The sequence below is a fragment of the Canis aureus genome, chromosome 25 (assembly GCF_053574225.1).
Source record: "Canis aureus isolate CA01 chromosome 25, VMU_Caureus_v.1.0, whole genome shotgun sequence".
Taxonomy (NCBI): domain Eukaryota; kingdom Metazoa; phylum Chordata; class Mammalia; order Carnivora; family Canidae; genus Canis; species Canis aureus.
Window position 1 is genome coordinate 11166076 of NC_135635.1, and position 26273 is coordinate 11192348.

At 38.8% G+C, this 26273-nt stretch overlaps 1 long non-coding RNA gene across 5 annotated transcripts in view; it reads right to left on the reverse strand.

Moving 5' to 3' along the window:
- LOC144296973 (uncharacterized) overlaps positions 1-26273 on the reverse strand; it is a 333399-nt gene that overhangs the window by 298738 nt on the left and 8388 nt on the right. Inside the window, exon 1 of one of the 5 annotated variants that reach the window (XR_013363945.1) lies at positions 10794-11106. The exons of the other annotated variants lie outside the window; for them this stretch is intronic. This is a non-coding gene — a long non-coding RNA (uncharacterized LOC144296973). Of the gene's footprint in view, positions 1-10793; positions 11107-26273 lie in introns of those variants that run through there. 5 annotated transcript variants of the gene reach the window in all.

The window sequence follows — 26273 nt, forward strand, 5'->3', positions numbered from 1 at the left end:
ATTAAGAGTCTAAAAAAGTAACTGATGTTGGAAATACATACATACATCACATGTGTATACACACACACACACACACACACACACACACATACCTTCTTCCCAGTTCAGAAACAGGTGTTCCTCTTTTGCTGTTACCAGCAGCTTCTTTTTCTTCCAGGCTTTTTGCTTTCTTGGCCTTTCATCACTGGAGCTGGTGTTTACCCTCGAGCTGACATTTCAACGTCAACCCACCAGGTGTCCACAGTCCTCTCTCCCATGACACTCCTGTAGCAGATGGTGCAAATGGCCTGGCACATACATTCTGATTCATTGCAAAAAACCAAACTGCCAGACTGCTGACTAGTTTGGCAAGGAAGGGAGAAAGTCGTTGCTAAAAAAAACCTATTATGAATTATCCTTCATGTGGTGACTTTGGACTTGTCCCTGCTTAAAGATGATTAGTAATTTATATAACAAGATTAAACAAAAGCTTTTAGAGGAGTTCCCTATTTGCAAAGATGGCTACAGGCAGCAGGAACTTGTCCATACAGCAAAATGAGCAAACAATAGAAAGTCAAAACAAAATGACACCAAATGCAAAATATTAAACAAATTTTTTTAATTGATAAATGGAAACAGTAAAAGGTGTTTTGGGTTTGTGGAGTGGGTTTTTTTTTTTTTTTTGGTGTTTTTTACTTCTTGATACTATTCCAAAAATCTCTAACACAAAACCTTTTAATAATACTAGTAGTCTATGATATTAAGGTTTTTTTTTCAAAAATATTTTATTAGTTATTTTGTAGAAAGTGCACCTGACTTTTTGCCCATTTGGAAACAACTTTGAAAAGGGAATGGAATTCTACTAGGCAGATCTCCACACAATCACGTGCACACAGATCTAAATGTTTGCTTTCGCTATATAGAGTTAGAACCTTGGAATTGGTTCTCAACTCCCCTTTATCACTTCCATTACTCTGTTCTACTCTAACTGCATTATTTTGAGGTCTGCCATCTGCTAGTCCTTCCAGTAGGATCTCTAATGCCTCCTTATGTGGGTTCAGCTTCACTCACTTCTTACCCCATGCTTTAGTCATTAGCTACAGAGTTCTAAAATGAGTCATGATGCCAGAAACACAGGGAGTTCTAGATCAGTGTCACCCTACTTTTGCTCATAGAGCCCAACCTGTACCACTAGACTCCTGTTTTGAGGCTCCTGCCCTCTTGACAGGATTCTGGCCCCCTTCTCTCTGGGGCAATCTGAATTTTACAGCCCACATCCCAACACATAGACCTGATTCTAGTATCCTTTGTCCAAAGTGTCCAGTACACTAAAGTCTCAGCGTCCCTCACAGCTGAACAGTAGGGATAAACAGAAAATCTTAAAAGAAGCCACAAAAAAGTATAAATTATATAAAAAAGATCAAAGGTAAGGATGACAGCAGATTTCTCATCAGAATTTGTGGAAAGTGTGTAGCAACATCTTCTGAAATACTGAAAGAAAAAAAACCTGCCAGTTTGGAATTCTGTGAAAATGTCTTTCAAAAACAAAGGTGAAACGAGCACTTTTTTAGACATATGAAAGTAGAAAGAATATACCACCTGCCAGCCTATAGTATAAGAAATGTTACAGGAAGTCTTTCTGGCATAGAGAAAATGATAACAGATGAAAATATGGATCTATATAAAGGAATGAAGAACACTAGGAATGGTAGATACATAGTAAATATATAAGATGTTTTAATATTACCTAATTTTTTTAAAAAGTAATTGATAGTTAACCAAAAATAATAACAATGTAACATATATAAAAGCAAAATGTATGCCAGCAATAGCACATAGGTTGAAAAGAGATAAATGTAAGTAGAGTTGACTCTTGAGCAACAGGAGTTTCAACTACACAGGTCCACTTACAATGCAGATTTTTTATGGTATAGTACTGTAAATGTATTTTCCTTATGACTTACTTAATTACATTTTCCCCCTAGTTTCCTTTCTTATAATAAAACTGTATAAAATATATATAACATATAAAATATGTGTTAATGGACTGTTTATGCTATTGATAAGACTTCCAATCAATAGTAGGCTATTGATAGTTAAATTTGGGAGGAGTTAAAAATCCATGCCCCAATGCCTGCATTGTTAAAGGGTCAACTGTATGCTATTAAAAAGTTCTTCAATAATTCATAAAGTAGTTTAATATCACTTGAAAATAGCCTGTGATAAGTTAAAGATGTATACTGTAAATCAAAAAACAGACACAGAGGGGCACCTGGGTAGCTCTGTCAGTTAAGTGTCCAACTCAGTTTTAGCTCAGGTCATGACCTCAGGGTCATGAGATCAATCCCCATGTCAGGCTCCAGGCTCAGCACCACATCTGCTTGGGATATTCTCTGCCTCTACCTCTCCCCTCCACTCATGCTCATTCACTCCCTCTCTCTCCCTCTAAAATAAATAAAATCTTTTTTAAAAAGAACCACTGAAATACTGAAACAAACTGTTATAGCTAATAAGCCAACACATGAGATAAAATAGAGCTTCAAACAATATTTGGCTAATTCAAAAGGCAGAAAAGAAGGACAAATGAAACAAAAAGCAGATAAGACAAATAGCGAGAAGACAGATTTAACCCTAATTATATCAATAGTCACATTACATGTAAATGGTCAAAATACCCCAATTAATGGGCAAAGACTATCAGGTTAGATAAAAAACAAAACCCAATTTGATGCCCTTATAAGAAATGCACCTTAAATATAAAGACACACAGTTAAAAATAAAGGATTAAAAAATGTTACACAAATCAGAAGGAGATTTCAGAACAAAGAATATCACTAGGGATAAAGAAGTTCCTTTGTGACAATAATAACCTCAAAATATAATAATCTCTTCACCAAGAGATATATAGACATTTAAGCACCTAATACCAGAGTTTCAGCATGAAACAAAAACTGATAAAACTTCAGAAAGAAGAAAACAGATTCATAATTAAAGAGATTTTATTTTTTTATTTTTTAAAGATTTTATTTATTTTATTCATGAGATACACACAGAGAGAGAGACAGAGGCAGAGACACAGGCAGAGAGAGAAGCAGGCTCCCATGCAGGGAGCCCGATGTGGGACTTGATCCCAGATCTCCAGGATCACTTCCTGGGCCGAAGGCAGCGCTAAACCACTGAGCCACCCAGGCCACCTGAGAGATTTTAATACACATATCAATAATTGATCAAAACAGGAGACAGAAAATCAGTAAGATTAATGAAGACTTAATAAGAGCATCAACAAACCTGACTAATCGACAGTTACAGAGCACTCCATCCAACAACAATATACATTCTTTTCTAGGGCACAGGAAAATTTTCCAAGACAGATTATATTCTGGGCCACAAAGCAAATCTCAATAAATTAACAGGTTTTAATTCATACAAGGTATATTCTCTGACCAGAATGGAATTAAATTAGAACTCAATAACATAAATTATATGGTAAATCCCCACCTATTGAAGATTAAATACTATGTTTCCAAATAACCTATGGATCACAGAAGAAATCAGAAGGGAAATTAGAAAGCCTTGTCGACTGAATGAAGATGAGAACATATCAATATTTTGGGGATGCTACTGAAGCAGGATTTAGAGAAATTTATAGCACTAAATGTACACATTAGGTACAACATCAAAAGCATCTCTACAGAAGAAAATATTGACAAATTCAGCTTCCCCAAAATTCAAAATGTCTGCTCTTTTAAAAACACTGTTTAGAGAATGAAAAGATAAGCCACAGACTAGGAGGAAATATTTATAAAACATGTATCTGACAAAGGACATATAGCAAGAATACATAAATGACTCTCTAAACTCAAGAAAGCAACCTAAGTTTTAAAAATAGATGTTATTTGAACAGACACTTCACCAGAGATGTTATATAGATGGCAAATAAGCTCATGAAAAGATAATCCAAAACCATAATAAGATAGTACTATGCATCTGGCATAATGACTAAAATTAACAAGTCTGACCACAGCAAGTGCTAGAAAGATATAGAGAAACTGGAACCTTCATATATTGCCAATAGAAGTGTAAAACAGTACGACAGTTTGACCATTTCACAGAAAGTTGAAGATACAGGGCCATATGACCCACACATTCCACTCCTAGGTGTTTTCCCAAGAAAAAAGAAAGCATATGCCCGTACACAGTATCTGAATGTTTATAGCAGCTTTATTCTAATAGTTAAAAACTAGAAACATCCAAAATATGCACCAACAGATGAAAAGATAAACCAGTACATACATTTAATGGAATACCACTTGGCAACAAAAAGAGAAATTACAGGTAGATGCTCTATAGATAAATCTCAAAATAATCCTACTGAGTGAAGGAAGCCAGACCTAAGATGAGCATCTATTTATTTAAAACTCCAGAAAATGAAAACTAATCTCTGATGGTAAAAACAGCTCAGTGTGGCAAATGGTGAGGAGGGTCACAAGGAAAGTTTTGAAGGTGATGGATGTGTTCATTATCTTGATTGTAGTAATGCTTTCATGGTTGTAGACATAGATCAAAACTCATCAAATTGTACATTTTAAATATGGACAGTTTATTATATGTTAATAATACCTAAAGTTAGAGATAGGACAGATGTGGTTTAAAGGTACAAACTTTTAGTAAATAAGTCCTAATAAGAGATCTAATGCCGATAGTATAGTGAAACTAGACAACAATGCTATGCCATGCTCATCAAACTTGCTAAGAGACTAGAACTTAATTGTTCCAATCACTAAAAAGAAATGATCATTCTTAAGTGACAGAGATGCTAATTATCACTACAATGGCAATCATACCACAGTAGATAAATATAACAAGATAACATGTACACCTTAAATTTATACAATGTTATACATCAAGTATATTTCTATTTTTTCTTTTAAGTAATGGATAATTATTTAGTTATTAAAACTGTTGATTATTGGAGATCATCCAGTTCTATGGTTTTCAAGCTGTGCTCTGAGGAGGTCCCTCAGGGAACACAGAGGGATGGGGGTGGCTCAACATAACTTATTGGATTTCCTTTCAAGCTGTCATCAGAAAAAAAGAAATTTGTTGCTTCAAAGTGTTTGAAAATCACTGCCTTAATGCAAACCACTCATTACATGGAGGAGGAACTATGGCCCAGAATGGCGGAGTGACTGCTTAGAGGCACACAGAGCTAGAGCCAGACAGAACTGGAGGTTCCAGGTCTCCAACCTAATGCTCTCTCTAAGGCATCCCACTGCCTCCCTTGAGAACCCCTACAATAATGTTGGCAAATAAAGATGATTCCAGCGAAAGAATCTCAAAACAAGACTCTGGTCTTTTCACATAAGTAGAAACATTATCTTGGGCGAGTCTAAATGACGGAGTATTTCCAAAGTATCTTATAGACCTTTATATGGTCAATGAGGTATCAAAAAAAATATGCTAGGGCTGTATTGAATTGTATTTCTTTGTGCATTTTTTAACTTCATGAAATGTCAAATGACTATTATTGAGTACATCAAAAATGTGCTTTAACTTATTTAAATAAATCGTGAGAAATCTAAGTGTCAATAGAAGTTAGTGATTAAGAACATAGGCATTGGAATCAGTCAGGTTCAAATTCCAGCCCTGCAAATTCCAGCTCTGTTTGCCAATAGACGATTCACTTAACTCATCTCAGCCTATCTGCTGATCTTTAAAATGGAGCAAAAAAGCATTTGCTGCAGTGAGTTGCCATGGGAGTTAGAGAAAATGAGACTGGTGATGCATTTATTGTGATGATGAGAGCATGATGAGAGAGGCAGGCAAAGATCAGATGAAGTGGCAATATTAGACAGGGAGGCATGAGTCTGCTTGATTCAAAGTAGGTGCTATCAGTATTCCCCACTGCAGGAAGAAAAGGCAGAGAACAAGACTAGAAACAGATGTTTGTCTTACCTGTAAACAGGTAAAAACTGAAATGAAAATTTTCAACTTCATCTAGAATAATAGATATCTTAGAAACAAGACCCCTGACAAGTTGGGACTCCTGACAAGAAGCTCCAAATACCTGTCAGTGTACAGTAGACCCTTATCCCCAGGGATATGTTGCAAGACTCCCAGGGGATACCCAGGACCATGGGTAGTACCAAACCCTATCGATATATACTATGTTTTTTCCTATACATGGATACTTATGATAAAGTTTAATTTGTCAGTTAGGCACAGAGTAACAAGAATAACCAATAACACAATAGAACAATTGTACTGTAATAAAAGTATTGTGAGTGTATCTCCCTCTTCTTCTCTATCAAAATATTATACTGTATTCACTCTTCTCCTGTGATGATAAAACGCCTACAGGATGACAGGAAGTGAGGTAAATGATGTAGGCACTGTGACACAGTGGTAGGCTACTATTGACCTTCTGGCAGTACGTCAGAAGTAGGATCATCTGCTTACGGACTGTAGTTAACCCTGAGAAACTGAAACCATGGAAAGCAAACTGCAGATGAGGGGAAACTACTATATCTCTTTTTTTAAAGAACAAAACAGCTAGACCTGAGGGTCCCTATGAAGTATGCCGGCCTGACCTTCCAGCTGAGATGGTCACGTCCCACTATCCGCTGGACTCCTCCACCTGCTGTCCCACAGATGCCCTATATGTGGACTTCCCAGCCTGAATTCTTTGTTCTTAATGCTGCCATAATTACCACCCCACCACACGACTCACAGATTCTGCTTCTCCCCATGCCTTCTCTACTTCACTTGTGGCTTCAGTGTGGCAGCGCTCGTTTCTGTATGACAGAGAGCTGAGTCCCCCAGATTCCCCCCTCATTCCCCACATTCAACCAACTCCTGAGATTCCATCCATTTTCCATCCAACATTACCCTCTCTTGCTTGTATCATGTCTTCAGTCTTCTTACCTACAGAAGCTACCATCTCTCACCTGAAGTATGCTGACAGCTTCTGAACTGGCCTCCCTCTGTCAATCTTGTCCTCTCCTAAATCGGCCTCTATGGTACTCACAAATGTCTCTCTAGAACATAGAGGAACCAACTCATTCTGCTGAGTGAGTCCTTTAATGTCTCCCCATAACTCCAAGATAGACACAAGCTCCTTAATGACATAAAAGTTGCTCCCTGGTGTGGCTTTTACCTGACCTCCAGCCACTTAGCTGACCGACCCTCACCTTCCCATCTTTATACTCCAATAATAATGAATTTCTAATTGCTATCAGGTCCTGTCCCACTTGTATACATGGGACATGTAATTCTTTCTGCCTAGAATGACCCCTCTCACCTCCTTTTGTCCACTTAGTGAACTGGAGCCTTCTATGATTACACATTCCCCTATTGGTTCCTCCACAAAGTTAAATACTTTGTGTTTATGTTTATACTGTTGCCCATATCATGCTGTACTATAAGTATTTGTTTTTTGGCATTTTTAAAAGATTTATTTATTCATGAGAGACAGAGACAGAGAGAGAGAGAGGCAATGACACAGGCAGAGGGAGGAAGCAGGCTTCTCGCAGGGAGCCTGATGTTGGGACTCAATCCCGGATCCTGGGATCAGGACCTGAGCTGAAGGCAGATGCTCAACCACTGAGCCACCCAGGTGTCCCTATACGCATTTGTTTAAATGACTTTCCATCACACTCACTGTCAACTTCTCAAGTTTAAGTGCTGTGCCTTATTCATCTATATATCCTCAGTACCTTACTCAGTGCCTGTCATATGGTAAGAGCTTAGTCCAATTTGTTTACTGACTCTTGATTCTCTTCATGTTGAGACATATTTTTTTCAGCATCTATTCTGGGAGTTTTTACATGCACTGGTTACAAAGCCTAATAGAAATCAACTTTGGAATAAAACATCTTCTTCAGTTCAAAACAGAAGAATTTGAGGGGCTATGAGTTTGGGGGCATTGAGTCAGACATCAGGACAAAAGGCTTCCTGTGCTGAAGATCATGAGATGGGACAAGTGATGCCCATTCTGGCATTGCAGAGGTGGCAGGCAATGTGAGGGAATCCAAAATTCATCGGTGTTGATGCTTTAGGGACTATAAATCAGGCTCTGGCACTCTGTCTGGCAGGTGGTGCCCTTCATCATGAAAAGATGTTTCTGTCACAATGAGTCAAATGTTTATCGCACAGTCAGCAGCACCAACTCTTCCCTGTCGGTACTCAACTAAATGCTAACAACGTATCATTAACAAACAGCAAAACCCACATGTTTCCCTGTGACATTCAGCATCAAACTGGAAAATGCTCAAAGACAACTCTACTAAATCCAACAGGATTGGAAAAGTGCTAATCAGCTCCTTAATCTGCTGTACGACACACCACGGTTATATGATTGATTCTTTTAATGGCCCCCAAACTTAACATCCTCACTAATTTTAAACATCTCTTGTCTGTTTTGCCTTTCACGTGCAATTTCATTTCTTATCTCACTACTAGTCTAAAGAAGAAAAGGTTGCCTTTTCGTTTACCAACAAAAGCAAAAAAAAAAAAAAAAAAAAAAAAAAAAGCTAAAGTTGATTCATAGGGAACTGTCCTTGATGGCAAAACAACACTCAACACTCTAGAGTAGAATTCCTCATGGGATAAGACCTCAGTTCTGGAAATTTTCTTTCAATAGAAAGCTCTCTCTCCACTGAAAAATCTAACAGAGAATCCAGTGTGCTGTGGTCAGGCAGGAAGCTCTGTCTCCACTGACAAATATAGTCTAAACGTTTAGGGAACTCAGTAGAACGGGATTCCACTGTGATAATGCAGAAACTCCCAGAATAGAGAACATACTCTGTAACAGAAAACTCCATTCTGTTCTACCAAGAAAAATGGTATGGCCTCACTCATGTGCCTTTCACCAGTACAGATAGCTGTTTGGTTAAGTCTGTTTATGCCTGGCATAGCGTAAACCACATTTCTGTTTCTTTCATTTCAGCAGAATCCTTCACCTGAAATTAAATGCCAGCATCCGGATAACAGAATGTCATTCAGCACTAAAAATAAATAAGCTATCAAGTTATGAAAACATACAGAAGAACCCCAAATGTGTATGTATTACAATGTGAAAGAATCCAACCTGAGAAGACTAATGTTTTGGGGGACTCCAACTATAGGATGTTACAGAAAGGGCAAAATTGTGAAGGCAAGACAAAGGGCAGTGGCTTCCAGGAATGAGGGAAGCAGAATAGTGAAGGTTTTAGGGCAATAAAATAGTAGGACGTAGTATGATACTACAACAGTGGATATGGGTCATTTTACACTTGCCCAGACCCACAGAACGTGCAACATCAAGCATGAACCCACAACATAAACTATGGCCTTAGATGATAATGATGTATCAGTATAGGTTCAACCATTGTACCCTATGTACCACTCTGGTGGGGGATGTTGACAGGAGGAGGGCTGCTGGGGGTGGGGGCAGGGAATACATAAGAATTCTGCATTCTCTGCTCAGTTTTGCTATGAATCTAAAACTGCTCTTAGGATATAAAGTTTATTAATTTTTAAAAATTGCATACCCTGATTAAAAAGCCCTGTCCAGCCTGCTTATACAGGATACGTTTTCTATTTTATTGGGCCACTCCCTAGTCTTTCCTATGCAACCGAGGAGTCTTAGAAAACATCTCTTTACATTCCTATTTTTTGACTACAATCATCTATCTCCTGCCTGGTCCCAGGCAGTCTACATATAAGAGCTAAGGCTGAACTAAGAATGGTTCAGACATACCTTGCCTGATTTGCCCTCCTTTACCGGAGGATGCTGGGCTTCCAACGAGAATAAACAATGGGATTCCATTTTAATCAGTGTAATTGTTGCTGCCTTGGTACTGATCTATTATGTTTCATTCACAGATATCAATTTCACAGAAAATAAATTGCAGTGGGTGAAAAATGCTTTGGAACAACATAACAAAAACAGTCCTAGACCATCACGCACTCTGCTGTTAGTTGCCATAGACAACCCTGCTCAGAGCATATGTGGCCCTCTCAGATCCAGATCCCCTTCACATCAAGATGAAATTCTTAAAAGCTAAAAATGTGTGTCCCTGCTGCATCTAGCTTCCTGCAACATAGTCAGTTAGCTCCTCCCTTCCTCTAGCACTTAACTCTGACCCACACTCAGTCCCACCTTAAAACCTTTGACTTCTAATAAACTACAGAATGAGTCAGAGCTCTAAGATAAATTGCCATGAAAGCATGCAGTGATAAAAAGAAGAAAGAAAGAAAGAAAGAAAGAAAGAAAGAAAGAAAGAAAGAAAGAAAGAAAGAAAGAAAGAAAGAAAGAAAAGAAAGAAAGAACCAAAAGAAAATTCTTCCAAGAAGATCTGGGTGGAAGCAAATGCAAGCCAAATTTTCAAGATTTTTACAAGAGTATGCAAAATGTCTTTTCCAGTGGACATGATGTTACTTGTCTCAGAACCACAAGTATGGGGGGCCATCCCATGAAAGATAGCAGGGAGCACTCATGCTGTTTCTAAGTTTTAAGCAAAGACTTCCTAATGGTTTCTCCACTTGTCTTTTGCTTTTGTAGCTTTCATTTGAGCAGGTAGGGTGGAGCCCACTTCCCCTCTGGCAGCGGGCTACACAGTTCTCAGGCAATAAAACCTTGGACCTCCCTGACAGAGGAGCTCTCTCCATGTTTGACAGAGCTCTCGGTTTTCCACTCTTAATCAGCCCCCCCACCCCACCACCTACCTCAAGCACACAAACACGTATAGTTTATATTACATGTTCTTTCTTGTAAAAACAGATGCTAAGTGCTGTCCTACAATGGATTAAACCACCCCCAACTCCTCCCCTACCTCCATCCATGGGGATTTTCATAGCCTGGTAATCCATAAAGGGAAAAACATAAATGTTCAGAAACAGGTCCTGGTATATTAGCTTCAGGCTGATCGCTTTGGTTTGAGCAGTTGTTTTATAATTATTTTTCCCCCCTTTGGCACTAACCCAAGTGCTTGGGAAAAGTAAATCATATTAACATTTTATCTTCATGTTGCTACCCTATCTGCTGCGTTATTTGGCACCTTGGGGGAAAATCCATGCCATTTTCCTACTGACAGGAAGCTTTCTGAGCTGGTACCGTAGGTGGTCTCACACCTGCTTCTTGAGCCAGAGCACCAGCAGCTGTTATTCTAAGAGCTGATTTGAGTAGGTTGAATTTTGTTGACACATTTCCATGGTGCCGTTTATGAGGTAATGTTTGTGGCTTGAGACCATGTGAATTGCTATGTACCTGATTGAAGAAATAAAAATTTCATAGCATGATCAAACTCCTTTTTTTCCCATGTAGAGTACACACACACCCACAAGACCCTCCCACATTTAAGTTTAGTCACAAAACGAAAGCCAAAAAAAATCAGTGCATTAAAAAGTGAAGAACAGCAATGTCCTTGCCTCTCCATCATGTATTTTCAGCTTAAATATTTCCAGCAGTCAACAACCTGTGCTATGCCAGCCCCCTCTGCCAAGGAGTTCACATGCCCCAGGTCTCCTACCTTCCAAGAGGGAACAACGTGTCAGATATGCATGAAGCGAGGAAAAGATTAAACAGCCTCTCCAAAACAGAAGTAATTCAACAAAAATCAATAAATCAAAACTAACCATTCTGACTGATGTCTGAAGTATAAGCCTATTATCAATCAAATGTATAGTGGTACAGACAAGACAACAGGTTCCCCCAAGCAAGCAGTACAGTCTTTCAATGCCAGAGACTTTTAATCCAAGCTATATAGTGTGAACTCCTTGTAAATTGTTTTATGTGCTCACAAGCCACCTGTGAGCTAACCAAGTGTGCATATACCTAAAGCTATCTAAATCCTATGCATGTGACATAAAAAATAGCTAAGTCAAAATGGGTGTTTCTCTATTCAGTGATCTTGGTTATATTCCCCAAAACAGATCACAGGGCATTTGTCATGGCTCAAAGACCTTTCAGTGTAACATCATATAAGTCCTGACAGAGTGTTGCTAAGACCCATGAATTTATTCCATATCTCCAGGAGAAAGCACCAATTGGCTATTACCACCAAAGCTTTTCAGTCCAAAATACCAAATTCCTCATCCGGTCAGGATGAGGTCATTGTATTTTATTTTATTTCTGGTTATTTTATTTCTTTGCACGAGTGTCCATTTCTGTGAAGAACCAGCCCTTCCTTCAGCCCTTCCTTTCTTCCTCCCTTCATCCTCCTCACTAGCACTGTAGCACATGCACACATGGCTTATAATTTGTATTACACATAAAATAAAGCAAGATATTTCATGAACATGGAAACATTTGGTGAGACTAAGGAAGATCAATACATAGATGCAATCAATAGGATCAATCCATAGAGGGATTTACCCAGGTGTAGACTGTATCATCTTGGTTTCCTGAAGGATTCGATCTACTGACTTGCATTTTTGTTTAATCTTTAAGCAAAGAAGAAGCATTGAGAGCTTGATTCACTACTTCTTTCAGGGTTTTCTAGATAATGCCCCATATTGAGAAACATAGAACTAAGTCCTTGGGAAACTTTTTCTCTCGGGAACAGATATGGTTTCCTTTAGAAACAGGCCAGTACAATGGTTAAAGGCACAGATCCTGGAGTCAGATGGTCAGGGTTTAAAACCCAGCTACACCGATTGCTAGCTATACGCTCATGGGCAAATGAGTTAACCTCCCTGTTCCTCTTTATCTTCATCTTTAAATGAGGGTTGTTGTGGGGGATTCTTATGAAATAAGTATATAAAGCACTTAGAATGGTATTTATCTCAAACAAAAAGAAAAGAATGGTATTTATCTCATAAAAAATGTTGGTTTTTTTTTTTTTCTTTTCTGAGTTTTGGGGTTTTTTTTGAACAATAAGAACAATGTGATTACCTATGCTTGTCTTTTCATTTTGGTCATCAGTGGGTTATAACAATTGATAATACTTTGTAATCTAAATATCTATATTCTATTTGTTTTTGCCTCAGTCTTTTTTCAAATCTATATTTTTGCCATTTTTTATTAAGTTGTATATATTTTAATAACAGAATTCAAATTTATGGTGCAAAGAGGAAGAGACAAATATGCAAAAGTAGTAGTAGAAATTATTGAGAAATGCGTAGCTACAGATGAGTAGATATGGAAGTACCTAAGTCAAGTGAATAACCAGGACAACTGTGTGATTTAAAAGAGGAAATTTAGACGTTGTATTGCGACCTATCATGAGAAAGCATTCATCAATGAAGTTAGCTGACTCCTCTGAACTTAAGGTTCCTCACCTATAAATGCTGGGATTAACGATCTATACCCATCAAAGTGGTTTTCAAGATTAAAGGAGATAACTCACGTAAAGCACCAAGCACAATATCTAGCATGTAGTAGAAGCTTCTGGTGGTTATTTGCTGTTTGTTGCTTCACGTCCATTTTCAGCCCTTTTCTTGCCTCCTGAGTGCTCTGGAGAATAATCTTGATGGACTACAAACCCAGGTTCCTTAACTCTCTAGTTAAACCAGCAGAGTGGAGATTGGGAGGAGAGAGAAGATGAGCTTCCCCAATTCCATACCCCATTCTCCTTACCTCCCCCACCCAACCCCTCTCTGCTGGGCCTTGGTTTAGAAGCAGCTACATTCTGTTTCTCTTATGCCACCTCTGTCCCAGGGCCAGCTTTTGTTGGTCCAAGTCAAAACTCCCTCCTCTAATTAGAGTAACTAGCTTATCTCAGCTTTCCCAGAATTTTCTCAGCATCAGCACAAAAGTCCTATGTCCCAAGAACGCTTTCAGGACTGGGCAAAGGGAGTAGTTAGCAACCCTACCCCCTGACCCCTTCAGTCCCCAGATAGAATACTAACCTCTATAAGCCTCTCTCAGGTTATTCTCTAAAGCTCTGGGAATATGAATGAATTTTACTTTTCTCTCCAGTATTTTTCAAAATAAATAAATCTGAGCACAGCTCTGGAAGATAGAGGTCTTGTATTCCAGGCTGAACTCAAATTATGTGACCTTGGACATATTACTTAGCCTGTCTTGTTTTCTGCCCGATAATTTATAAACTGGGTGATCTAACTTTCTGCACTCTTGGTGCTGCCTCCTTGGAGAGGGAACACTAGACCATATCAATACCTACAGGTCTCTCAAGTCATGACCTGAACAAATATCTTGCAAGAGAAATAATTCCCTAGCTGTTGCTTGACCCCTTAGTTTGGTTTTCAGACCACTATTCTGTTGAAATTGTTCTGATCGAAGGCATCAATAACCTTTTTTGTCAAATCCAATTGTAGATCCAGTCCTCATTTCTTTGCCATTTGCTGTGATTTACTGCTGTAGGTTGAATTGTGATCCACAAAAACATATGTCCTAGTCCTAACATCTGGTACCTGAAAATGTAACTTTATTTGGAAATAGGGGCTTTACAGACATAATTAAGAATCTCAACATGAGAACATCCTGGATTAAGTGGGGGCTCTTATCCAATGACTGGAGTCCTTATAAGGAAAAGAGGGAGATACAAGACACAGAAGCAAAAGGAAGAAGACCATGTGCAGATACAGGCAGAGATTGCAGTTGTGCTGCCCGAGCTAAAAAATGTCAGGATATCCCAAAAGCTAAAAGAGGCAGGGAAGGATTCTCTTCCAGAGCCTTTGGAGGGCTAGCCTCTTGACTCCAGCTTTCAGCCTCCCAAACTGTGAGTGAACAAATTTCTCTTGCAATAAGCCAAGTTTGTGGATAATATGCCATGGCAGCCCTAGGAAACTAATACATTTGCTCTTCCTCGATTTTCAAGAGAGATTTCATTTTTGTTCCACTCTTACCCTTATACATATGGCTTGTCTTTCTTGGTCCCCATTCACTGGCTCATCCCTTATTTTCTATAATGAAATGTTCCTGAAAAGCTTTGTGCTTGGCCTTCTTCCATACACCTTACACAGTTTTCCTCAACTAAGCAATTCCCTACCACGATATCAGACTCCGTATTGGGTGATAATACCCATAATCTTCTGCAAGAACCCAGGCTCCTCTTCCTGGATGTTCCACAGTCAATTCAAACCAAATGCATCCAAACTCAAATTCGTCTTCTCACTCAAGCTTATTACTCCTCCCCTATTCCCTAACTCCGTGAATGGCATCATCATCATCTAACTATTCTTCGAAAGCTTCAAGGAAATTATCTTTACCACACAGAGTAGTCATTTCTACCTCAGATTCCTTGAAACCCTCCATTTTTCTAACCCCAAGCCACTGTCAAAATCAGTTTCCACTGACTCTGTTCACAACTACTACCACCAGCTCACAGGGACAAACATCTTCCCGTTTCTGTGCATTTTCATCGTCACCATCAAAGTCATTCTCAATAGTCAAAAACATCTTCTTTTCACTGTTCAATCTCTATTGCATCCCTATTGCCTAATGCAGGGCTTGTCAACCTCTTTTCTGCCATACATAGAACAGAGGTCCATGTGAGCCACTGGGTCACAGTCCTCCACAATTCTCTGGAGGTTTGTCCTAGCCCCACCCTTTTTATCCCAATGAAGAAAACACATCAAAAGACAGGTAGAGATGACATATTTACCTGAATAACTTGAATTTTCTCTAGTTGAGAGTAAAACCAATCATTTTAGAAAACTTCAGCATTTTGTCACTCATAATAAAGAACTTACAATGTATCTCACAGGCCATCTGCATCATAGCATCGACATTAAGGACAAACAGCCTATGGAAAAAATCTAGCTCTCTCTAGCGTGTCACACAAAGCCTTCACAATCTTGCTGTACTTTTTCTTACTGTCTCTCAAATCCCACATTACACCTTATACTCCAGGGACATTGAATTACACAGCATTTCTTGAAGATATCATGTTTATTAACATTGAATTTGTTCTCATATTCCTGTTCCTGAAACACCTTTCACCCCCTTTCGCACAAGGCAAACTATTCTCTTTTCAAGACTCTGCTTAAATGGCACCTTCTCTGAGACACCCTCTCTGACCTAGACACAGGTGCCCCTTGCTCCTTTCTGTACCGTATTTTATACATACCTGTAACAGTTTCCAAAGGCTGTCATAACAAATTACCTCAAGGTTGCTTGAAACAACAGAAACTTATGCTCTCACATTCTGGAGACCCAAAGTCCAAAATCAAGGGTTCAGCAGAGTTAGTTCTCTCTGGAGGCTCTGAGGGAGAATCTCTTCTTGCCTCTTTCTGGCTTTTCACGGCTGCTGGAAACCTGAGCATTTCTTGGCTTGAGACTGCATTAATCCACTATCTGCCTCTGTCATCACATGGCCTTCTCTGTGTGTGTCTCTGTGTCTCAAATTTCCCTCTCCTTTCTCTAATAAGTACATCAGTAAATGATTTCGGGCCCACCCCAAATCCAGGATGATCTTGCCTCCGACCTTTAACTTAACTACATCTGCAAAGACTCTATTTCCAAATACACTTAATTCACAGGTACTAGAGTTTAGCACTTGGACATATCTTTTTGGACATAATTCAACCCACTACAAATACTTTTGTCAGAACTGTATCATAATAATTTGTTCTCCTGTATGTCTCCTTCATCCGACTGTGGGCTTCCTGAAGGCAAGAATCATCTCCTACATTTTTTTCTTAAATAATCCCCATGGCTTATCATAGGTCCCAGTATCTGTTAGGTACTTAATAAGTATGTTTGTGAAGAAGGAAAGGAAAAGCAAATGAGTGATGTTCTCTCTGTTTTCCTCACTTGCAGCTTCTCTCAGCTCTCAGCTGTATACCCACCACCTAGATCCTACCATTCTAGATTTACTAAATTTGCCATACTTGCCTTCTATGTATCCATCAATCCATTCTTTATTTTACTCTTTTTTAGATGCATTACTACACTTCCCTCTAAATACTTTGGCATGCCCTATCATTATCTAGTGCCATTGTGAATAGGAGAGGTGATAATAAGAATAAGAATGTTGTGTTTGCTGCAGGTTTTGTGTAGATAATCTTTATCAAATTAAGATAGTTTCCTGATTTATTTTAGTTTGCTAAAATAAACATTTATATGGCTTCCAAGAATCCTCCACACCTAAGACTCTTAACTAAAAAGGATCAACTCAAAAGCGCAGAGCGATACTGAAGGTTTTCCTATCTCTTCACAGAGCTACAGATCTGAAAGTATTCAGAAGTCATTTAGTCTCTGCCTGGAGGCACATCTGCACAGTTAGATTATCCTAGCATCTGATAAACTAGATTGAGGAGAATCAGTCCTGCTTTTAAAGGCCAACAGAGATATACTTTTGAAAACCTCTCTTAATGATTCCATTCCCATCACTGTCGGTTTAGGAAAAACAAAAACTAATGTCTTCTTATAATACTTCATGCTGCATTTCCCATGTTATCCTCCCTCTGTCAACTGTATAGAAGCCCACACGTTGAGACCCTCAAAAATCCTTTCCAGTTGCTTCCCTACTTTTGGAAACAGAATACAGATTGAGAATCAGAAAAATCTAGAGCTCTTAGCCTAAAGCACACCACTGAGACTTCCAAAGGCTCATCTGTATAGCTATAAAGTACAAAGATAAGCATCATACCACTCTTTAGGAATAGAGTAGTGGATCACCCAATTAGTTATGACAAAAATTTCCATCTACGATTGTACATCTAGTACTCATCCATTTCTTTTCTTCTTAACCCTGGGCATTCAAGCTGCCTTTAAGGCCAAAAATATTATATCTTGCTATTGCAAGATTAAGTTTCATATTTGCCCCAGAAAGAAACCAAAGCAAAAAGGAGAGAAGGAGAGGGAAACACCTCTAAGCCATGCATAGTTAAGGATTTGGTTTCAGATCAATGTTAAAAAGCAGAGATAATTAGAAACATCATCTGATTTGTATACAACACAAGAGCTGCTTTGCTAACTAAAACCATAACTGACCTAATTTCACTGAATGTTCCAATGAAAATGACAGACATGCAAAGAAAGAAATATAATACGAGCAGTGGATGATCCATATTTTCCCCTTGGGTTTCAAACACATTCCTCAGACAGGAGACAACAGTGACATGTAAATGACAGCACAGACCCTCGCATGGCCAGCAAAAGGGTGTCTGCACATCAGAAAACCCACAAGATTACAGGTCCTTGACCCCGGTACGACTAAGGGTTTGGTTTGTTCTTTTTTTTCTTTTTTCTTTTCTTTTTTTTTTTTTTTATTAAACCTCAGTGTCCCCAGAGAATGGAACAGAAAGCAAGTTGAAAATCAATCAATCAGAAAATATTTCCCTTTTATCATAGCCATTAACAAAATGTAAAGGCACTATAATGGGAATTCATTTCTCCCTTTCAATATAGGACAAAATTAACAAAATCTCTATCTTCCTTGAAATGATTCACGTGTCTCCCACTGTACACTGAGGGATATCCACACCACACAGCAAGTGACATCTCAAAGTAATATCTCTCGCAGACACTTTCTCACTCCTTATTGTAACCATTCCTGCATGCAAACATGCTTGTGAAAAGGGCACATTTTTTAAGTTATCTCAGATCATCTGGCAGGATTTAAGCTCTAAGCTGGCATTTTATTTGCCTTGCTCTACTTGGAAATCCCTTACATCAGCCCTGCTTTCACGAAAGGAGTCAGGCTGCACTCCTTTCTCTTATTCTTTGCTGAATCCTGTGAGGCAAATGCTTATGGAGCCCACCCAATAAAGTGTCAAAAGGAGTACAATGTCAGCAATAGCAAGACTGAGGGGACCCAGGGAAAATTCTTGTAATAAATAAGACTGAGAGTACCAGCAAATTGGAACGTCCAACCTCTGGAACATCTTATCTCTATTGAGCCTGTGCTGCATTATCTAACACCACTTATCTGCCTCCCTCGTTTTGAGTAAGCACCAGACTTGCATTCTCATATCCCATAGCTTTAGCAGCAAAAGACAGGATACCCTTGCTGCAGAGGTGAATGGGCTCACTATTGTTTACAGTAAGCTCATCTGTTAGAGAGGTGTTTCTCACAGCAACAGCAGCTAACAATATTAGCTCCCTGAGAACCCACTGAGATACTTCTCTTCAAGATTCAGGCAAAGAGGGATGCCTGAGTGTTCAGTAGTTGAGCCCTGCCTTTGGCTCAGGGCATGATCCTGGGATCCAGCATCAGGCCCCCTGCAGGGAGCCTGCTTCTCCCTCCGCCTGTGTCTCTGCCTCTCTGTGTCTCTCATGAATAAATAAATAAATCTTTCCAAAAAAAAAAAAAAAAGATTCAGGCAAAGATAGGGCAGGCCTGTGGCTCAACACCAGACTATTACCGTGGGTGACATCCTCTGATGGAGTAGGTAGGGATCGTAGAATCCTGATTTCAAAGGACTGCTAAGGCTTGTTACCTTATCACTGGAAAGCAACTCTGTTGTTACACAGATAGGGCCTTGTATTTGATTTCTAGCAATTGTTCTGCAGCCTGTGCACTCATTCAAAGAATGGGACTGAGCACGAGATGCAGAGCTCAATGCCGGGAAGCAGCCTGATGAAGGGCAACTTTCCCTCGCGTGTATGGTGTAGGGCAAAGGGCACGCAAGGGAATAATCATAATCTAGAACAACAATGGCTGGAGTGAATAGAGTCTGGAAGAACTGGGATCAGATTCTGGCTGTACAACATACCACTGTGCGATCTTCGATAATCTTTGATAATTCTAAGTGCCAAATTCCTGCTCAACATAAGGAGAATATTTTTTTCATAGATCTGTTTTGAGAGATTAGTGAGATGTATGTAAGACCTCACATGCTATGCTTAACACATAGGAGATACTCAATAAGAAGTAACTACTATAGTTTTGGACAGAGAATCATGGGAAAAGAGGAGAGAAAGACTAACTCTGCCCCTAAAATAGAACAGTTACTGCCCAGGGGGAAATACCATGTAAACCAGGTCTTGAAGGATATTGCTTCATGAATTTATTTTTTTTTTATAACAAACTACACTAAAACCTATTGCCTTAAATATCTGTCTTATTTTGCTCATGATTTTGTTGGTCGGGAACTCAGGAAGGACAAGGGTGGGTGGCCCACCTCTGACCCATGTGGTGGCCTTGAGGCAGCTGGGGCAAAAGCATCCACCCCCAAGAGGCCCCTTTACTTGTCTGTCTGGTACGTCAGTGCCCCTTGGCCTCACCCTTTCTTCACATGGCATCTCATCCTGTAGGACCTCTCCATGGGGCTTGGAATTCTCACAAGTATGGCAATCTCAGGGTAGCAGACCTATTACATGGCAGCTAGCTTCCTCCAGAACTAGCATTCCAAGAGATAGTAAGAAGAAGTTGCCAGTCTCCAAGGCCTAGGCTCATCATATTCTATTGATGAAGCAGTCCCAGAGCTTAAGCAGATTCAGAATGAAGGGATACAGACCTATTCCTCAATGAGAGGAGTTAGAAAGCTTTGCAGCCATCTTTAATCTGTCACAGATGTGTGGGAAAAGTGGAAGGAAGCATGTCAAGATCTAAAGAACAAACTGCATGGACAGAGGCTGGCAGGGGACCCAGCTTCATCCTCTCCCAGTATGTAGTGTCTCAAGCACATAATTGGAGTAAGGGGCAAGATGATGGTAATTTCCTGGTGTTTGATTTTTTAAATCCTCACTTCTTGATGCACCTTTGTAGAGCTGTGGGGCATCCTCATCTCACTGGAAGTAAGGAAACTGATCCTCTACTTCAGCATTTCTCATCCTGGTGATTCTGTATCTCGGGGTGATAGGAAAGTCCAACGTTCAGTGAATATAAGGTGAACTGCCCTGCGACCATTCTCTCTCAATCTTCTGCCTTTATAATCAAATGTTTTATGTCCCCTGGGTCATATAACAGAGTATTTATGGCAGTATGTTGATATCATAGACACTTTTTACTCATGATTCCCCACTGAACTATAAGCATAAGTTTGGATCTGTATCTTCCCATCACTCACCCTCGCACCATTCCTGATCCATTCTGAGTCAAAAACAGTTTTGGTTTGAGGAAAACATAATAAGATATAATTTGTGTCCTCAAGGGACTTTTCTTGTTGAGAGACAGTGAAGTGAAGACAAACCACCACAATACACTATGGCAAACACAGAGCTAGAGGAACATAGAGCCAAAGAGGAGATGTGCATAAGCCAGCAGGTAGACTTATTTGAGACCTTCAAAGGTCCCTGGGTGACATTATAAAAAGAAACATGTACACACGTGCACATACACACACACACAAACACACAGAAAGAATGAAAGAATGGCTAAGATACAAATTTAGGAGAGAAAAACATTCTCTGAGGAGCATTTTAGGGAGAAGCATATGTTTTAGGGGCGTGACATATGTTTACCATATAAATCATATAACTAAACCTTTTTTTTTTTTTTAATTCTGGTAAACTTTTGCCTCAAATGACCTTACAGGGGATCTTTGGATTAGCAGGTATTTTTGTCTGTCTCATCTATCGCCACTCTGACCTAATGTCCCATCATCTTAACTATCATTTAAATAACTAATGAATTTCAAACTAAGCTTGGCACTCTTAACCAATAAAATTCACCCCTCTTTTTTTTCAACCCACACCCAGACTTTCTTCTTGGTGTGAGATCATTCAGAGTGTACATGGAGAAAGTTATCGGAAACAGAGAGAGGAACAGGAGCCAGGCTGCTAGCCATGATGAGCCACCTTCCGGTCTTCCCACACATTCTCCACTCCGCTTTTTCTTCCTCCACTGTTCTGCTACTTTCCCCTCCATCATCTGTTTCAAAGAATCCTCATAAAAAAGCATAAAAACTCAGCTTAACCAGCTTTTTACAATTTCTGTATAATTTAAGGGGAACTCAAAGAACATCCCATTCAACTTTCCACTTTGCAGTGGAGGAATTGAGCCCCAAATATATTGAATGTCTTTTCCAGCATCACAGAGCCAGAGTTCTTGACTCCATTAAAGCAAGTGGACTTTCCAGCCATGTTCAAGAAGTAAAGAGAAGGAAATTTGTAGTCTTTACTACAAAGAATTGTGAACAAAGATCATAGGAATGGTATTATTTTAAAAAATATTACCTGTTCTGCTTATCTAAGTATAAATGGCATTAAGAACAACTTAAATTTACTTAAATCCAAGGCAATAGACTTTCTAAAGAAGGCAGAGACTTCTAATGCAAGTCAAAGAATGAAGCTAGAAATGCATAATCCCTAAAAAAAGAACATACTAGATATGCCAGTGTCTTTTCTAATGGAAAGAACATTCATTCATCCATTATTTTGCATGAGAATAAGTTCTTAATAAAAATTCACCCTAGGAATAAGGCAAGTCTGTGTTTTTCTTTAGGAATAAAATTTCTATCTTCCTTAGAGAGGTAACGATGATGATGCTGATTAAAATTTTGTCAGTATAAAATGATGGATGAATCCTGAATGACACAAATAGTGTTTTATTAACACACAAGTGACATTGCTGAACTGCTGTTAAGAAAAGACAGTCTCTTCTTTAACCACCAGAAAGGAAATTGGTTTATATAATAGCAATTATATAATTAGGAGGAACTACAATAATGTTTGACTCTTCTGCCTTAATAACTGTGTTATGATAGAAACAAAACACTATTTATGTTATCCTCTCATTGTAGCCAATAAAAATTTTAAGGCAGCTGATTTTATTTATGGATGTCTATTTATTACAGATTTCTTTTAGATTTAGCTACCACAAAAATGACTTTTTGGCTATAAATATGGATGACTGGATAATTTAATACCATGCTATCTTAGCCAAATCAAATCAAAACATATTGGACTTCTATCTTCCACCAAGCAATTTTTCTTTAACTGTTTTTCTCCGAGGGTTCTTGATATGTTCTGACTCACTGCCTGCCTAACTTTTGGTTAGTGACCACAGCCATCCAGAATGACACTGTGCAGAACATGTAGGAGTCCGTCCTGCAGATACTTTAAGTCCTACAAGAGGGAAGTGGGACCTGAGAATAATGAGCAGCTGGCTAGGAGCATCAGATGACAAAGCTCAGGGCTAAGAGTGGAGGGTGAAAAGTAAAAAACTAAAATTTAATTTAAAAGTTTCTTATTTACCAGGTCCATAGATGGATGAGGCTGACAAAGTAAACCCCCAGTCCTGAGAACAGTATTCTTTGACAAGCAACCCCCTTTCTGTTCATGCACACGCAGGCCCATGTGTTAGTGTAACTCCACATACAGATTTTTAGCACTTCAGTTCTGGTCCAGGTTGGATGAGACTGTTGGTGGCACAGTTTGCTGAGAGATATGACAAGCAGCAAGAAAAACAAAATTCCACAGTATATCCTGCCTGGGAATGAATTTTTGAGGTAGACAAATCATGGATGTAAATAAGTGAAATATGAAAAATAAAGGAGTGGTCCAGAGAACAAAGATTAATAATATATTGGTAAACACAAGGAATGGCAAATTCATGCACCATTAGGATGGAATTTTAAAGTTCTCAGTTAAAAAAAATAATAATAATAAAGTTCCCATTCAGGGGACCCCTGAGCGGCTCAGTGGTTTAGCACCTGCCTTCGGCCCAGGGCGTGATCCTCGAGTCCCAGGATCAAGTCCCACATCAGGCTCCCTGCATGGAGCCTGCTTCTCCCTCTGCCTGTGTCTCTGCCTCTCTCTCTCTCTCTCTCTCTCTCTCTCTCTCTGTGTGTGTGTGTCTCCCATGAATAAATAAATAAAATCTTTAAAAAAAAAAAATAAAGTTCCTGTTCATGGCTAGCTCGCTTTTTCTTTTTTTTCCTTAAAAGGCCACTAAAATATCTAGCTCAAATTTAGAATATCTTTTGGTCAGTTTTCCTTTTGTTTAGAATGTATTTTACCAGGTTTTCCTTTCTTCTTATATTTTCACAACATGAAGATGAACACCTAGCTCTTTTTCTATTTGGTTCAGCTTAAAATAAGAATACAAGTTGCCTGGGAAGATGAAGCAAATATACTACTTTTATAATATCCAGGATGGTTAACATGGTGCTGAGGGCTTAATTGGTCCAAATGTCTTATTCCCAAGAGGTAACCAGGTGCCTTATCTTAAAAAAAAAAAAAAAAAAAAAAGTTATATATTATCACTCCAAGATAGTACTTACATATTAGTGCTCTTATTTGAAGACGTGAGTAATGGAAAATGTTTAGTATGATAGCTAGTGGAGGGTAGAAGAGGAGCATGGAGATATTTTGGGGCACACAGCATATGAATAAATCTTGAATCCCGGTAAGGAGGTTTTTGCTGCTTCCATAGCACCTAATGCCTGTTTCTGCTGTAGGACAGAAAGGCAGTGTATTTGATTTTTTTCCTTTTTTAAAAAATTTAAAGTCAATTAGCCAACGTACAGTACATACTTAGTTTCTGATGTAGTGTTCAATAATTTAAATGATGTGGTTGGCAGGAGATAGTCACTGTATTGCATACTGTCACTTGATCCCAAAAATATAATAGTCTGAGTGGCATAATCCTAAATAATGTCTAGTCAATGTTAGTCAGGATACATTAAGAATATGAGCAGTTTCTCCATGATAAAGAGCTCTAAAAAATGAATCCTGTTTTCTCTCTAATTAAAAGCATTTTCAAGTTAATCAGAGTTTTTATATTATCCCATCTCAGTGCAACAATATTGGACTCATGATATATCAAGGCTTTTCCTCTTCTGAATAACAATCATTTAAAGAGGGAAAATAGCTACTTTTTGTTAATAGGGCTCTGTTTTATACCATCCTCTATTTAAATTTACATTCTTATTGCCTTCTAAATATTTAGGTGGTTTTGAACATAAAAAAAATACTGAAATGTTAAATAGTTGGCAAGTGTATACAGCTTCATTAATATTAGCTCCTTTACTTTTTCTTGATGCATTATATTTGCTTGAATTACTTTGAAATGCTTTATGACTCTGATCAGAAAAATATATGGAGTTAGATACTTTGCAGTTGTGTTTAAAAAACACCGACCTTCGGACATTTGGTGACAGAAATGTAAAAACGGGAATTCTAAAAGCCCCTGAAGTCCCCAAGATTTTATTCCTAGACCATCAAGTATTTATCAGCACTAGGAAGCATCCAGAAAAATGAACACTTTTACTTTAACTTCTTTTCCCTATTGCTAGGGCCTAGTGCTTGATGGACGTGCTGAGAAGCAGAGAAATGACAAAAATAAAACAGTTGGAGAAATCAGGAGAATGGCTAACATAGATAACTACAGCCAGCCCCTGACTCAACTCAGGATCTATGTTTATGATCTGTTCAAAGAACTGAGCTTATTGGGATCCTAATGGTTTCTCTAGTCCCAGTTTTTAACTATTGTTTAACAGAGAATTTTTCACTAATTGTTTGGTTAATTGATGAATTAACTAATGACTTCATGGTCTGTTAATCTATAATTTACCTCTTATTGAAATAGTCTCTTTCCTAGCATGGATTATTTCTAGTTCTCATACTTATTTGCCTGGATTTTTCCCAGCTTGTTTTCAGTTTATTAGCCTTTTACTTATGTTTCTCTTCTACAAATTAAAAATTACTTAGCCATGAGAACCTCTTATCTTTTCACTCTTCGATCCCTCCAGGAGCTTTGGATAACACCCATAGTGTTAGTTACCTGTATACAGATGACACCCAAATGCATATCTTTAGCCCAGACCTCTCTCTGAGTTCAAACCATATATCCAATACTTTACCCTTGATACCTCCATTTGGATGTCTAAAGAATCTATAGCCATGACTGCCCTACTCGGCCCCAACCGAATATGGTCTTTTGCCAGTGTCTCTGTCTCCATAAATGATACTACCACCCATCCACCACCCTTAACAACTTCCACTTCTTCACCTCCACATTTGGTATCCTGAAACCATTAAATTTTTTTGGTCACTGTCTCCTTTGGTACCACCTAGTCCAAGTGGCCATCATCTTTCATCTTCGCTTCTATTTTGTCTTTACTATATCCCACTTACCATAAAATACAGCAGGGCTGTTCCTCTAAAACCAAGGCCATGGCAATCACCCAATATTCCAGAATATCAGGAGTATCAGGTAACAGCCTTAATTTGCATGGTCCCCAGCCACTTACACTGATCCCTTAGACCAAAACATACATATGCATTAAGATTTACAAAACACCACCACCTATGGAAGGTTCAGTGTTTTTTACTGTAAATTGTTATTTCTGTTCTTCCCATCCACTGGTCTTGCAAACTTCCCAGTACAAGTTTGAATCACAAGGACCAGATCTGAGGTCCCTTCTCTGTATTAAGTACTTGCTCAAGGTGAATGCCAAGGAGTGCCAAAGCCATGATCTGAACTGATTTATTCAGAGAGGAAGTTAGGTATGATAGC